Here is a 14,068-nt window from a genome sequence, read left to right on the forward strand (position 1 = left end):
AAATACTAGCATGCTCTTTGGTATGTATGTATAGAGTCTGTGTCAATTGGCATAAAGTCATTTGGCATAAGGTCGTTTGACATAAGGTCACTTGGCATAAAGCCATTTGACATAACGGTCATTTGGCATAATGGACACTTGGCATAATAAAGAAGGGTGCATTTCGATTATGCCAAATGTCCATTATGCCAAATGACCGTTATGTCAAATGGCTTTATGCCAAGTGACCTTATGCCAAACGACCTTATGCCAAATGACTTTATGCCAAGTGTCCCGCTTCCGTATGTATATTAGCACAATAAAATACCGTTTCACAAACAAGTTGATGATAAAACACTGTTTAATGAACAAACATGTGGAATAGAGTGGGTCATCGTTTATATATGGAAAAATGAAAAAATCAATGGTATCCCATCAGATCAAAGCTTTTTTGAACCCATTTCAGGACCCAAATAAGTGTGCAAAATTTGGGCACGATCGGTTATGTCTACGTTTTGCGCATCGCGTTTGAAGTTTGTATGGGGTTTTACATGGGAAAACACCCTTTTGGCATTTTTCTCATAACAAGTTCGAATTTTTATAAAACCGAGTAACCGATAAAGTGAAAACATAGCCTAGGGTGTCCTGAAAAACTTTGTCGAAGACCGCGAAGTGATCTGATGCTTATGAAAAAAGTTATAGCGTTGGCATTGCTTGGCGAAACAGCATGATTTTGTGGTCCTATAACACATCCCCGAATTCCATTACCCCGAAAACCATTTCCCCGAAAACCAATACCCCGAATGGTCCAGTACCCCGAATTCCAATACCCCGAATGACATCACCCCGAATAGTCTATTTCCCCGAATACCATTATCCCGAATAGCCCATGTCCCCGAATGTCATTTCCCCGAATAAATTATTACCCCGAAAAATAGTTTTCAGTTGTTATTGTCAAAGGAAACTTATGTTTGCAAATAATTGGTTTAAATTTTCATTAGAATTGTTTCCTTCTTTTGGGCATAGGCTATTCTTTCTAGACTTAGGCGTTATTAATAAGATAATGATGCGGAGCAAATACATGTATGTAGTACAGATTTTTTCTTCTTTTTCATAGGTTGTTTTTTCGTGTTTCGTTTTATTTTGTTATAGTAATAAGTTCTTGGCGAGTTGTACTCAGTCCATGGGACAAAGTCGAAAGCCTTGCCACAAAGAACAGTTTGAGTTAACTAAAGCAGCAGTATTATATGAAATTTTCACTTACTTATCACAAGTACCGCTTTTTATATATATTCAAAATGAACTATTGCTTTTCATCCTCAGTAATCTCAGGCTCGAAAGAATAGCACTTGGACAAAAGAAGGAATGATATTAAGGTTCATACTATTTGCATTCAATATCAGTGCAGTGCCAGTTACAAATATTTGGTGGAAACTATTTCTGCCCATCCTCAATTCTCTGAGAAAAGTGTTATATATTGAAAGACATTGTTTTGTAGGCAAAAATCATTCGGGGTAATGTGTCATTCGGGGAAACGGTTTTCGGGGTAATGTGTCATTCGGGGAAATGGTTTTCGGGGTAATATGTCATTCGGGGTAACTATCTATTCGGGGTAATGGCTTTCGGGGTATTGGTTTTCGGGGAATTGCTATTCGGGGTAATGGTATTCGGGGAACTGTTATAGGATCGATTTTGTTGCTATTGTTATTCCTTTACATGTTAAAACATAAACACATGCATGCGGTTCGTTGGTTATAACTATTTTCACAAGCATCGGGTCGCTTTGCGGCCTTCAACAAAGTTTTTCAGAACATCCTAGGCTATTATTTTACAGTATCGGTTAAAAAGTTTCAGACAAACTTTTTCAACTTATGGCTAAAATGCAAAAAAGTACGTTTTCCCATACAAAATCCCATACAAATTTCAATTGCAATGCGCAAAGTGTAGACGCAACCGATCGTGCTCAAATTTTGCACAGATACTCAGGACCCGAAACGGAACCAAAAAAGCTTTGATCTGAGAAAACGATTCCGATGACCCACACTAATGTGGATCATCAGTGATCCATTGGGAACAAAACGACATTTTTATGGTTTCCTGATCTAACCTGTTTCTTGTTAGCATGTTTGTTTACATGCATCCCAATGCCAGTGTTAATAGTTTTTCATATTGATCGATGCATAAAGGAAAAAGAAGAATCAATTTTGACATGCGAGCGGTGTCTCGTCGATGAGATCCTCGTCGCTGATTGGTCGATGGATGTAAAGGCGCCATTCACAAATTAAGTAACGCTCTAGGGGAAGGGTGAGTATGGCTGAGCGTTATGGCCCATACAAAAATTTTCGGGGTTTCATACAAAAAACGTTACGGAGGGGGGAGGGGGTCAAAAATGTCGATTTTAGCGTTACGTAATAAATGGATGCTGCCAAACGCTGCCAAGTTTTTCAGAATATCCTAGGCAATAATTTTAGAGTATCGGTTGTTTCAGACAAACTTTTTCAACTTATCACAAAAATGCAAAAAAAGTATGTTTTCCCATACAAAATCCCATACAAATTTCAATTGCAATGCGCAAAGTGTAGACGCAACCGATCGTGCTCAAATTTTGCACAGATACTCACTCAGGACCCGAAATGGAACCAAAAAAGCGGTTCCGATGACCCACGCTAATGGCCATACCGGTCAAAGCGAGGTCGCCTCGGTGACGACCGACGAGCTCATCGCAATAGCGAAGTCGTTCAAGTTGAACAAGGTTCCGGGTTCGGACGATATCCCGACAGTAGCCCTGGCATGTGCAGAATTTCCGAAGAGGTGGAAAAGACAAATATTGGTACTACTGCCTAAACCCGGGAAGCCACCTGGCGAACCGTCGGCATAAAGACCTATCTGCCTTCTAGACACCACCGTGAAACTGTTGGAACAGATCATTCTGTCGAAGCTGAAGGTCTATACAGAGAAACCCGATGACGCTGGCCTCTCGGATAACCAGTTCGGCTTTCGCGAGGGTCGCTCGACGGTGGACGCTATTAGGGCTGTAACCAAAACGGCTGAGATAGCGCTCCAACACCATAAAGCATAAAGCACTAAGGAAGACCGGAAGACTTTATGGGGGATTGCAAGTAAAACACCGCGTCATAGTCACGAAAACATACCAACCCAGAGCGTTCATGATTAACAAAATTTTTAATCATGATTAATCATTGATGATTAAAATTCCAATTTTGGTGATTATTGATTATGATTAATGATTAATTTGATTTTGAGGATGATTAAAGATTATGATTAATGATTAACATTGGTTTTATCTGTGATTATTGATTATGATTAATGATTAAAAATGGCTCATTGATTGAATATCATGATTAATCATGATTAATCAATCACAAAAAACTGGAAATGATTAAAATATACTTATTGTTTAACATGTTTCTGAAGTTTCAAAAGTAAAAGGTAATTTTGCCCGGGAGATTTTTGAAAAATGAATCATAAAATATATTATTTAGAACAGCATTTGAACCAATTTAAATTGGATCATAAATTTTATATGATGAATCATTTTTGGTGATGAATGATTAATGATTGATTGATATTTTTTCTTATGATTATGATTACTGATTAATGATTAGATTGCAAAAATAGTGTGATTAAGATTAATGATTAAATGAGATTTTTTGTGATTATGATTAATGATTTTGATTAATCTTAATCATTAATCATTAATCAAGATTAAATTTATGATTAATCATTAACGCTCTGAACAGAACTACCTGAACACGATGAGATGTTCCACTCTTAATCCTCAAACGGTGAACCAATGAAACCAATACTTGATTCGACAACTGCGCAGTTGATTGCGAACTAAATTGCAGGGAACCGAAGGATAAGAAGAAAATGAATTTAAAGGCCTCTGTAATCCGTCGAGTAAAGATCACTGCGTCCAAATTTCGGGACTATTGTGATATGTATACCCTCTTACTGTGAGGTACGCAGAGTTAACACAGTAACACAGAATAGAGATCCTTACAGTATGTGATTTCCACATTCTATCGCCACTCGCCTTATAAAGCCGCAACCACCTCCCTCAAGATCCCAGTACACAGGGTCAAAAACGTGTCCAAAAAGAAACCAATGCTCGATCTTGTTTGACTCGACCGAATTTCTATAAGTGTCAATCAGATGTTTGATTTGTAGTTCATTCCTTGGTAAATATAATCCCTGTGTACTATAGGCCTGAGGAATAAGTCAGCAGGACCTAAGAAAGGCTTTCCAAGAACTTTAAACCTACGATGGGCGGGTGCACTGCAATAGCAGCAGATGAAGTGCTCTGATGGTTTGAGATGCTCTGAACTTTTGTAAATGGTATCTGCAGGTGGAGTGACCAATTATTAAACCGGTGTAAATGTTGAGATGCCATTTGTTGTGAATTCTTGGGGTTAATCGGGACGTTCCTTTTGGATTGGTTACACTATGCCCAGGGAATCGAACTATGTGTAGAACGGCAGTACATTGCTAGCTCATATACTAGTAGGCCGTTACAAATATTCATTTCACTTTTTGTCCCATCACTCTTGGCTGGTCGAGGGGGGGGGTATAAAAATAATAAAGCATTTAATCTGAAAAATATTTAAAACTCATCGGATTTGTTAAAGAATTTTTAGCAAGACCCGATATTTTGATAAATATTTTTTTATCTGCCCCCTTAAAATGCCAAATTCAGCCAAATTTTTTTGAAGGGGGGAGGGAGACAAAAAGTCAAAATTAAATTTGTATCCGCTTAATAATACTAGCACTTCTGTTTTTGCTAGGTTTCTAGCTGCACTCTGAATAGAGTTGAAATCTCTACACTAGACCTGAAGATAGAAAAGAGTACGTAATCTTTCAGAAGTAGTTTGCCAGCCGTACGCGGATACTGACATCCATTAAGATACTGATGCAGGGATGCCACATACATATAGTAAGGGGGGCCATAAGATGGGTCACCAAAGAAATGGATCCCTATAACTTTCTAAATATAAACCGCATTTCTCTGCTGTCTACCACGACTTTCAGATGCACTAGTCAGCTATGATATAAGATGATAGAAAGGTCATAAGGTTTGAAACCTTATTCATGAAAAGCAGTTTTTTAAACATAGCCCATCTTACCCCACCTAATTTTTACGGCGGCAAGATGGGTCAGGTAACGGACAATTAGATTTTTTTCCATCAAAAAATACTATATCTTCTATCTTTTCTTTATACATTTAAGCTTCACATACATACAAATTACATATAGGCGATGATGAAACATATTGGTGATTAATTCCAAGAATTAGAAGATTTTTGTTTAGGCAGCAATAAACGGACTTCAAAAACCTATGGTTTTTGCAAAGAAATATTAAATCTATGTACACAAATTTTTGGCTCTCCTAAAGCTATGCAAACATGCCGAAAACTAAGGGTAACCCATCTTACCCCGCCTACACTTTACACGCAGTTATATGGGATGTATAGCATAAGGCAGGGGTTCTCAAACTTTTTCAGCTTGCGACCCACTTTTGATTGTTAAAGAATTTGGCGACCCACCAGCACGTAGTTTCATAACATACGTCAGAAAATTGAGACTGACTTTCTGAATATATACATTTTACCGCTTTCTTTGGTTTTATGAATTTTATATTTTTTTTGTTACTTGCTTTTCGGAAAGGTCTAAATAAGATTAGGATACCCAAGTCATCAGTTTCAGTAAGCTCTTTGTCTTAAGAATTTGAGAAAACTTAAAAAAAATACTTAAAAATTAAAGTAAATGAAATTATGCATGTATCGTGTTTTCTGGTGCAAAAGTTTGTAAATGCATTAAATAGATCGGGTTTTGAACGACACTCTACATTTACGGCACGTGAAGGTTATCAAAATTCAGCAGAATTCAATCGAAGTTTAGCTTAACTGCAGTTCGGCAAAAACAAACAGATAATTGAGTGCAAATTATCAATCGTTCGTTGGATTATAGTCGACATTTAGTATTTTTGCAAAATGTAAACTGCAAGCAACAACTTAAACTAAGTTTCTCCAGACAACAAGGAAAATCTAAAATTGTAACAGAATCTCAAACCTTCTGATTGAAAACTTATAGTTTCTATAGTTTCAGAAACGAATTAAGAACGCAGACAGTAGTTTCAATATTCAATATACTACAGACTATGACATTGAGTGCAAAAGTTTACCTGAAAATTTCATGGATAATCATGGAGAAGCCAAATGTATATAAATAATTAGTAAGGAAGTGGCCAACTACATCATTTGGCATAATATTTCTTAGGTATTTATTGCAATATTATTCAAGACTTCGCGACCCACCATAGTTCAGCTCAAGATCCACCCATAGTTTGAGAAACGCTGGCATAGAAGTGTAACGAAAAAATATTTTATTTTTTTCTGTGTTAGGAACGTAGAAAATTTTCAAATAAATATATTACTTTTCTGTGGATCCACGTCGTTGATCTGGGAAAATTATTGAAAGATTCCAAAAATATATTGTGCGCTTGAAAACGGCACTGACCCATCTTGCCCCCACATACCATATACAGATTTTTCTGTAGGTTGGGAAATTTCAATTGATCAGTCAGTCTTCAAGTTAAGGATTTGCCCATGTCGTGTTCTAGTCACAGTCACATGATTTGTACCTGTCTTATTGTTTGTTTGAAAAAAAAAAAAAATCCTCCAGTGGCGAATCTTCAAACTACGCTCCGTGAGCCAAGCGAGCTAGCAAGGTCAGCACGGCAAACGCGAATTTGAAAGCACCCAAAACGTAATCCTCGCCAAGGCTCCAAATACACAGGGTCCAAACATTTGACTAGGAATGAACTGAAGATCAAACATCTGTTTGACACTAATGAAAATTCGATCGAGTCAAATACAGTCAGGTCTTTTTTTACGCGGCCGCGTAAATGAAAACTCCATACAAAAAAACCTTCGTCTTATTTTTGCATGATTCGTCGAGAAATGGTGAGACTTTTTTTACGCGGTTATTTGAATTTTGAACTGAGTTTTTTTTACGCGGTACGTATCCCCCGCGTAAAAAAACCTGACTGTATGATGTTTGACTGTTTGAGCATTGGTTTCTTTTTGGACAACGCTCAGAATTCAACTGGGCCGGATCACAACGTTCGAGGTCATACTGTCCCGGTCGTTAAGCCGCGTTTTTTTTGCGAAATAATGTCCAAAAGTTTGGATGCGTCATAATATTCTATGTGCCTTCTTTCCTTGGACTTCGTAACATATCTGAGATGGAAATCTAGTTGCCATGAGTTAATAAATATCTTAAAAAAAAATGTAAAACCGAATCTTTGTTTTGGATCGCTCAAGCAATTACAATATGTATCAAGGTTTTTTAATTAATTGAATACTAGATATTTATTGTGATTGCTTGGGTATTCATTTCCATATTAAATATTTTATTTTTAATGTCAAATAAATTACCGTTTGAAATCGCCGGGCTAAAGAGGTTGCATTGGCTACTCCCAAATTCTATGGACAATGTGAGTTCTTGGACTTGCATTGGATACTTGGCTCGATTGTACATCAATGAAAATAATAAAATAAATATGTAAAAGTTTTGTTGTGTTCATTTTCCATATATGTCAATGTCGTAAGCTAAACCCAAATCCCAGTTATAGAAAGTTAATTCTATTTTACGTTATACGTACGTTAAAAATAAATAATAATAATAGTATATGTATGATCATTTTCATTTTCATTTTGCAGCATTTGGTGGGGCAATGAGAGCGCAAGTCAGTCCAAAGCCGATGATAAGGAGGGGTAATGGCTGAATAGTCTTTGCTGACCACATAAACGCCATGGGATAGGAAAAGGGTATTTTGGTGTGGGATTAGGGTGTTGGTACAGACTTTACAATATCAATGCTATTCAGATGCAAAATAATTTTAAGGCTCAATAGTGAATCGCATAGCTTCCAAAACCAAAAAAACAATAATCCACAAAATACCAAACAAGTCAAAGAAAGAAAAAGCGCCCGATTGTTTGTTTTGTCAATTATAACAAACGGAAACTTCTACCCTCTCCGACTCGCCAGTCATCCCGGAAAAAATGTCCCTTCAGTTCTGGAAAAATACATTATCCCCAATTAAGCCTTTAATCGAATTGTCCGCGTGGTCTTGTAGTACCCCTGCTAGGTAAGAACCAGTCATAGCCATACATATTAAAAACTATTCAAACTCAAACTATTCAAAACTCTTCGTGATTAAATGAACTTAAAAGTTCGTCAAGCAAAAAAAGCACACTATGAAAACACCCTTGACACAAATTTACCTTCCAAGGAATTGTGGAAACGGTTAAAAAGCATTGGTGTCGGCAAATCTTCCAAGTCTCCTTCCAATCAGTTTAAGGCGGATGAAATCAATTCAAATTTTGCTAAAAATTTCTCAATGAGCTCCAGTAGTTGCGATAGTGGTAGTGTCTCCAATCGAACACCGGCAGAGAACTCATTCTATTTTAGTCAAATAAATGAAATTGATGTAGGTAATAAGTGCTTTGTATCACTTGAAGTCCAATGCAATTGGTTTAGATGAACTTCCCATCAAGTTTTTGAAATCGATCAACCCACTGATAATAAAACCTGTTACACATTTGATCAACTGTATCATTGCAACTAGCATTTTTATCGATAATATTGGAACGCCTTATTAAAAATCAAATCTGCCAGTATATAAATCAGGAAAATCTACTCATCGCTCAGCAGTCTGGGTACCGGGCAAAACATAGCACGAAAACTGCAATGCTAAAGGTATTCGACGATATCGGACTAATTTTGGATAAAGGTCGACCAGTTGTTTTATTACTTCTAGATTTTTCGAAAGCCTTCGATACAATATCTCATAAAATACTTTGTCATAAGCTTTTGGATTTTCTAATCATGCTAAGAATCTCATCGAATCATATTTGAGCGGACGAACACAAACGGTATTAAACAATGGATTTTATTCAAGCTACCTTCCAATATTGTCAGGTGTACCGCAGGGATCTATTTTAGGACCAATTCTTTTCTCGCTGTACATTAATGATCTCCCAGAAGTTTTAAAATATTGTAGCATGCATGTTTTCGCTGACGATGTTCAGCTGTATTTCGGCTGCACAGATGATTCAGCCGCGGTTATTTTCCGGAAAATTAATGAAGATATGTCCAATATTCATGCGTGGTCAGTTAGAAACAAGCTTCTGTTAAATGCAGATAAAACCTGCGCCTTATTTTTAAGTCACTCGCATTCTAATAGTTTCTTGAAACCTATTCTTAAATTGAACAATACAGAAATCCCGTTTTTGGATGAAGGTGTGAGTTTAGGTATAACGATTCAGTCCAATTTCACATTTGATAAGTTTATTTTTAAACAATGTGGTAAAATATATGCCAGTTTACGTACATTGTATGCGTTGTCCACTTTTCTGAGCACATATATTAAGCTTAAGCTATTTAAAAGTCTAATATTCCCACATTTCGTAGCATGTGACTTCCTCTTATCCGAGTCTTCTATGTATGCTCAATCTAGATTGCAAGTGGCATTGAATTCTTGCATTAGATTTGTGTTTAATTTGGATAAATATGCCAGTGTTTCCCATCTTCAACATCGTTTAATAGGATGTCCATTTAATAGATTTACCCAATTGAGAAGCTGCCTATTTTTATTCAAGCTTGCAGGAACTTCTGCTCCAGGTTATTTACATACAAAACTAAAACCGCTAAGAAGTTTACGCGCGAAAAAATATGCTATTCGCGTCATAATTCGTCGCTGTATGGCAATTCATTCTTCGTAAGAGGCATTTCTCACTGGAATTCTTTACCCAATGATATAACATTGGAAAACTCTTCATTAGCTTTTAGGAGGAAATGTATTGAGCACTTCAATAATTAGATTATAATTGAATTTTGGATTAGTTTAATGAATTTGTAATTGTAACAATGAACAACGGCATCTTTCTACGCTTGTTTTGCTTATGTAACAATTAAAAGAGACAATAGTCTTATGTTACTGATTGAGAATAAATAAATAAATAAATATTAAATGCTAGACATGACCCCATGGATAGCATTTGCATATGTAAAAGCTTTGCTGATGTGACTTTCCTATTAGGCAATTCTCTCATCTCATGTTTGTCTTCAAAACCTTGTCAAGCTTAGAAAATTGGAGTTAATAAACAATGCATTACAAGGTTCGAATTCCCATAGAATGAGATCATTCATTCGCACTACAACACCATAGGAGATAATATCACATTGGCTGACTACAGTACAAATGCGAAAAATCTCCCTTTTTCCCCTATCCGCAACCCGGGGACGCGCCCTGTTGGATTTCGAAAGCCTCGGAGAATATTACAAACCTTCAATGGCATTCCCATACACTAACCCACATTGCCCATTCAGGGGTCTGACTGGGCCAATTACCCTCCCTCAGTTTGTAATATTCTCACCAACTTGGAATTATATTTTCCCGGCACATAAATGACTTCGACAAATGTTCGATATACTAGGCAGCAGCATGATCAGTATAACTATATCAGATGACTTGAAGATCTGATTTTTACAGAATTGTTTGCCATTGATTATACATTTAGCTATTCCAATCATTACTGCAAAGCACATCGACTACATGCCAGAAATCAAAGCTTCCTGGAAGACATAATCCAAGCCCAGGGAATAATAGTATATGTAGGATCATTTTAGAACAATATAGTCAAATAAATAAATAAAACAATTACAATTAGTAGTCAAAGGAAAACAAAGTTTGTATTATAAATCATTTAATGATAACAAAGTAGAATATATAAAAAAAGTTAAAACTTCTGAACACACCCATTATACTGGTAATAATCCAACGAAGAGTGAGCCTTGGTCTGCCTGTTTAGTGTTTACTTACCTTTCATTTATGAATTAAGATCAGTCCGGCGGTTTGTGTAAATATTTATGCAGCCGAAGTTGCCGAAGTTGCGAAATGTTCACCACAATAATCCGATCGGCTGCTTTACTTCGGCATTGTCGTCAAAAATAATTATCAACAAGTACGAAACGGTTTAACTTCAATTCATTACTGTTTTGTTTGATAACACTTTGGCAAGGGTTTGCAATTTTGCGTAGCCCCACCGCCGTAAGAACAGAATATTACACAAAACTTTCTTTGTCAGCCATGTTGTTTTGGTGGTTGCTCCGACAATAATCCGCAAGATCAATCGGGTTTAGCACACAAGAATCCGTACCATTATCGCACTAAACACATTTTTCACATAATTCTTACGGTACTAATATAGAATTCAACTAGTTTAATCGTTACACAAGTCTATTTAATTGAATAAATTGCGGAAAACTACGGCACCAAAATATCTCATTCCGAAAACTTTTTTTTCAACTTCAGAAGCTGTCCGGGTTGCCAGTTGAATTAAAATAAAGTGCATTGCGGTGCATCCTGGCTGTCAAAAGAACATTGCACCCGCTACTGAAATTCGATAAATAAAATCAAAATCAACACACAAAATGAAACTTGCTCGAAAATATGAATCTTTCACACGGTCAGAAAATTCACTCATTTTGGAGCTAAAGTGGGACAACTCAAAATTGAGTAAATTTTTTTTCCAGCGATAGCGCTGGCCCAAGTGCGAAAATTTCATCAGTTTTAAGCCGTATAATATTCTTGATGATGCGAAGAATATTATACGGCTTAAACCAGTTAGATTTTTGCACTTGGGCCAGCGCTATATGCAATTTACTCATTTTTTGAGCTGTTCCAGTTTAGCTTAGTTTTGTGTGAATCTTACTCATTCAACTTTTTCTTAGCGTGCAGGGAAGAACAGTCAGTAAAATATGAATGATTCGATTGGAAACCAGAATTTAAGCAGGTCCGTTTTGTGCTCCATCAGCTCCGGAAGGGTACTCCGCCGACGATTCGGAAGACATACTGCTGGTGGAGTTTTTGAATTTGGAAAAATGTATTGATTTTTTGTTTTTATATGAAAGAGCACCTTTTTCTGAGCCACTATGATTTTTCTCAGATTATTAGAACTTTATTTTGGTACCTAAAATCAATAACAAAGAAATATTTTTGAAATCACCTTTTGACAGCTGGGCACTCGATCGAATTTTCATTGGTGCCAAACTGATGTTGTTTCTTGAGTTCTTTCCTTGTCCCTGTGTACTGGCCTGAAATCTCGGGTTAAATGTTTACTCACCTGAAAAATCGCTGTCGCCGGCGACAGTCGTGTCGGTTTGGTGGAGCAGGGATGGCAAAAATACTTTTTTCTCTTTTCCGTTCATCGATACCGCCAGTAAAATAAAAACAAAACAACGGCAGCACCAATACCATCAGACGCCGCGCCGACGGCAGTCAAGCAGACGCTTGATGGTTTTCGCTTCCCCACGAAAATATTTATGAGCAGTCATGCTGAGGCGGGTGATTGCGAAAAATGTCAAATACCGTCTACCCCCGTTGGTTTGAACGACACCTCATGCAAACCAACGGGGTTCATTTTTAATTTGAACGTCTAGCAACTCTGTTAGCCTCGAAAAACACACTACTAGAAACCTGATTTGGTGTTTTGTTTTGGTTCTGCGTTCCGTTTCACACCGTTCCGTTAGCAGAATGACGTTTGAACCATATTTAGTTTGAACTATGTGCAGATTAGAGGGGGTCAAACTAAAAAGTGTTTAGATTACATGCGGTCAAACCAACGAGGGTAGACGGTATTTTCAACTGCTAATAACTCATTTGTTTTTATAAATAATTTAAATCGATTTGCACAAATGGCTAGAGCACACTCCTAGCTTTGTGATGCATGTAAAGAAGTTTGTCTAGAAGCGGTTTGAAACGCAGAAGAATGCGAAAATGGGAGAGACAGGAATTTTTGTCGTCGTTGTGCTCGAGTACTGGTGCTCTCGCACTTGGTAACCGTTTCGAGGAAGAAGGCTGCAGCAAAAAAAAAATGTTATGACATTTATTTTTCGAACAGTTTGAGTTTGGCTGGGCCTGTAATGTTCGTGTGGAAAAATGTCAAATGTACAGCCGGTAACCGTTTTTTCAGTACATTTATCATCCTTGCGTGAGTTGAAACGTATACGTACACACTTAATTCAGATTGCCGGGATATCAGCATTTTTCCATTCTTTTGCCGAGATTTGCACAGCCGAGTAATCAGCAAACAACAATTTTGCTGAGATCTTAGCAATTTTGACAGTTCATTGCTGAGCTTCGGCAATCGCTTTGCTGAGAGTCAGCTAACAAATGTCACTTTTTGCTGGGATATCAGCTGATAGTTTTACTGAGCAGACGGCTGTGCGCGTTTTTGCCGAGCCCGCAAATCTGTTTTGAGTGTGTATGGACTTATCCACCGATGAACCAAATTCATCGCGGTCCGGGAATTTTGACACTAGAGTGGGGCCATTCCAATCAGAATCATTCAATTCTGATTGGAAACGGCCCCGCTCTAGTGTCAAAATTCTCAGACCGCGATGAATTCGGTTCATTGGTGCACGCTATGTCTGAACTAGAAGATTATAAAAATTGAATGTACATCGGGTTTCTTTCCACAGAATATTAGAATTCATGCTATATTATCATATGCAGAAACTTTTAAAATATTTCATCGGGGAAATTTTGATTTTTTCATCTTTTTACGTCTTTTTAGCTGTTTTTCATACAAATTTGCATGAAATTCTCGTTTTCGGCCAAATTCTCTCCCATACAAAATGTATGGAAAAATTTTCACCGATAGAATATTTTTAAACCTTCTGCAAATGAAAATATTATGTTTCCAGTTCAAAACCGAATTAGCGACATTTTTTCTTTGACTTCCGCTGCTTTTGCCTTGCGTTAAACACAATGTCGGAAGTGGGGCGCTGTATTGTATTGTGGATTTAGCACTAAATTGGTGTCGGAAGTAACTGCATTGACTTCCGCTGCCTTTCCTATGCGTTAAACATAACGTCGGAAGTAGTGCGCTGTAAACAGCATTAGATTTACTATACAGCGCACTACTTCCGACGTTATGTTTAACGCATAGGAAAGGCAGCGGAAGTCAATGAAGTAACTTCCGACACCAATTTGGTGCTAAAT

Source organism: Aedes albopictus, chromosome 2 (assembly GCF_035046485.1).
Source record: "Aedes albopictus strain Foshan chromosome 2, AalbF5, whole genome shotgun sequence".
NCBI classification, from domain to species: Eukaryota; Metazoa; Arthropoda; class Insecta; order Diptera; family Culicidae; genus Aedes; species Aedes albopictus.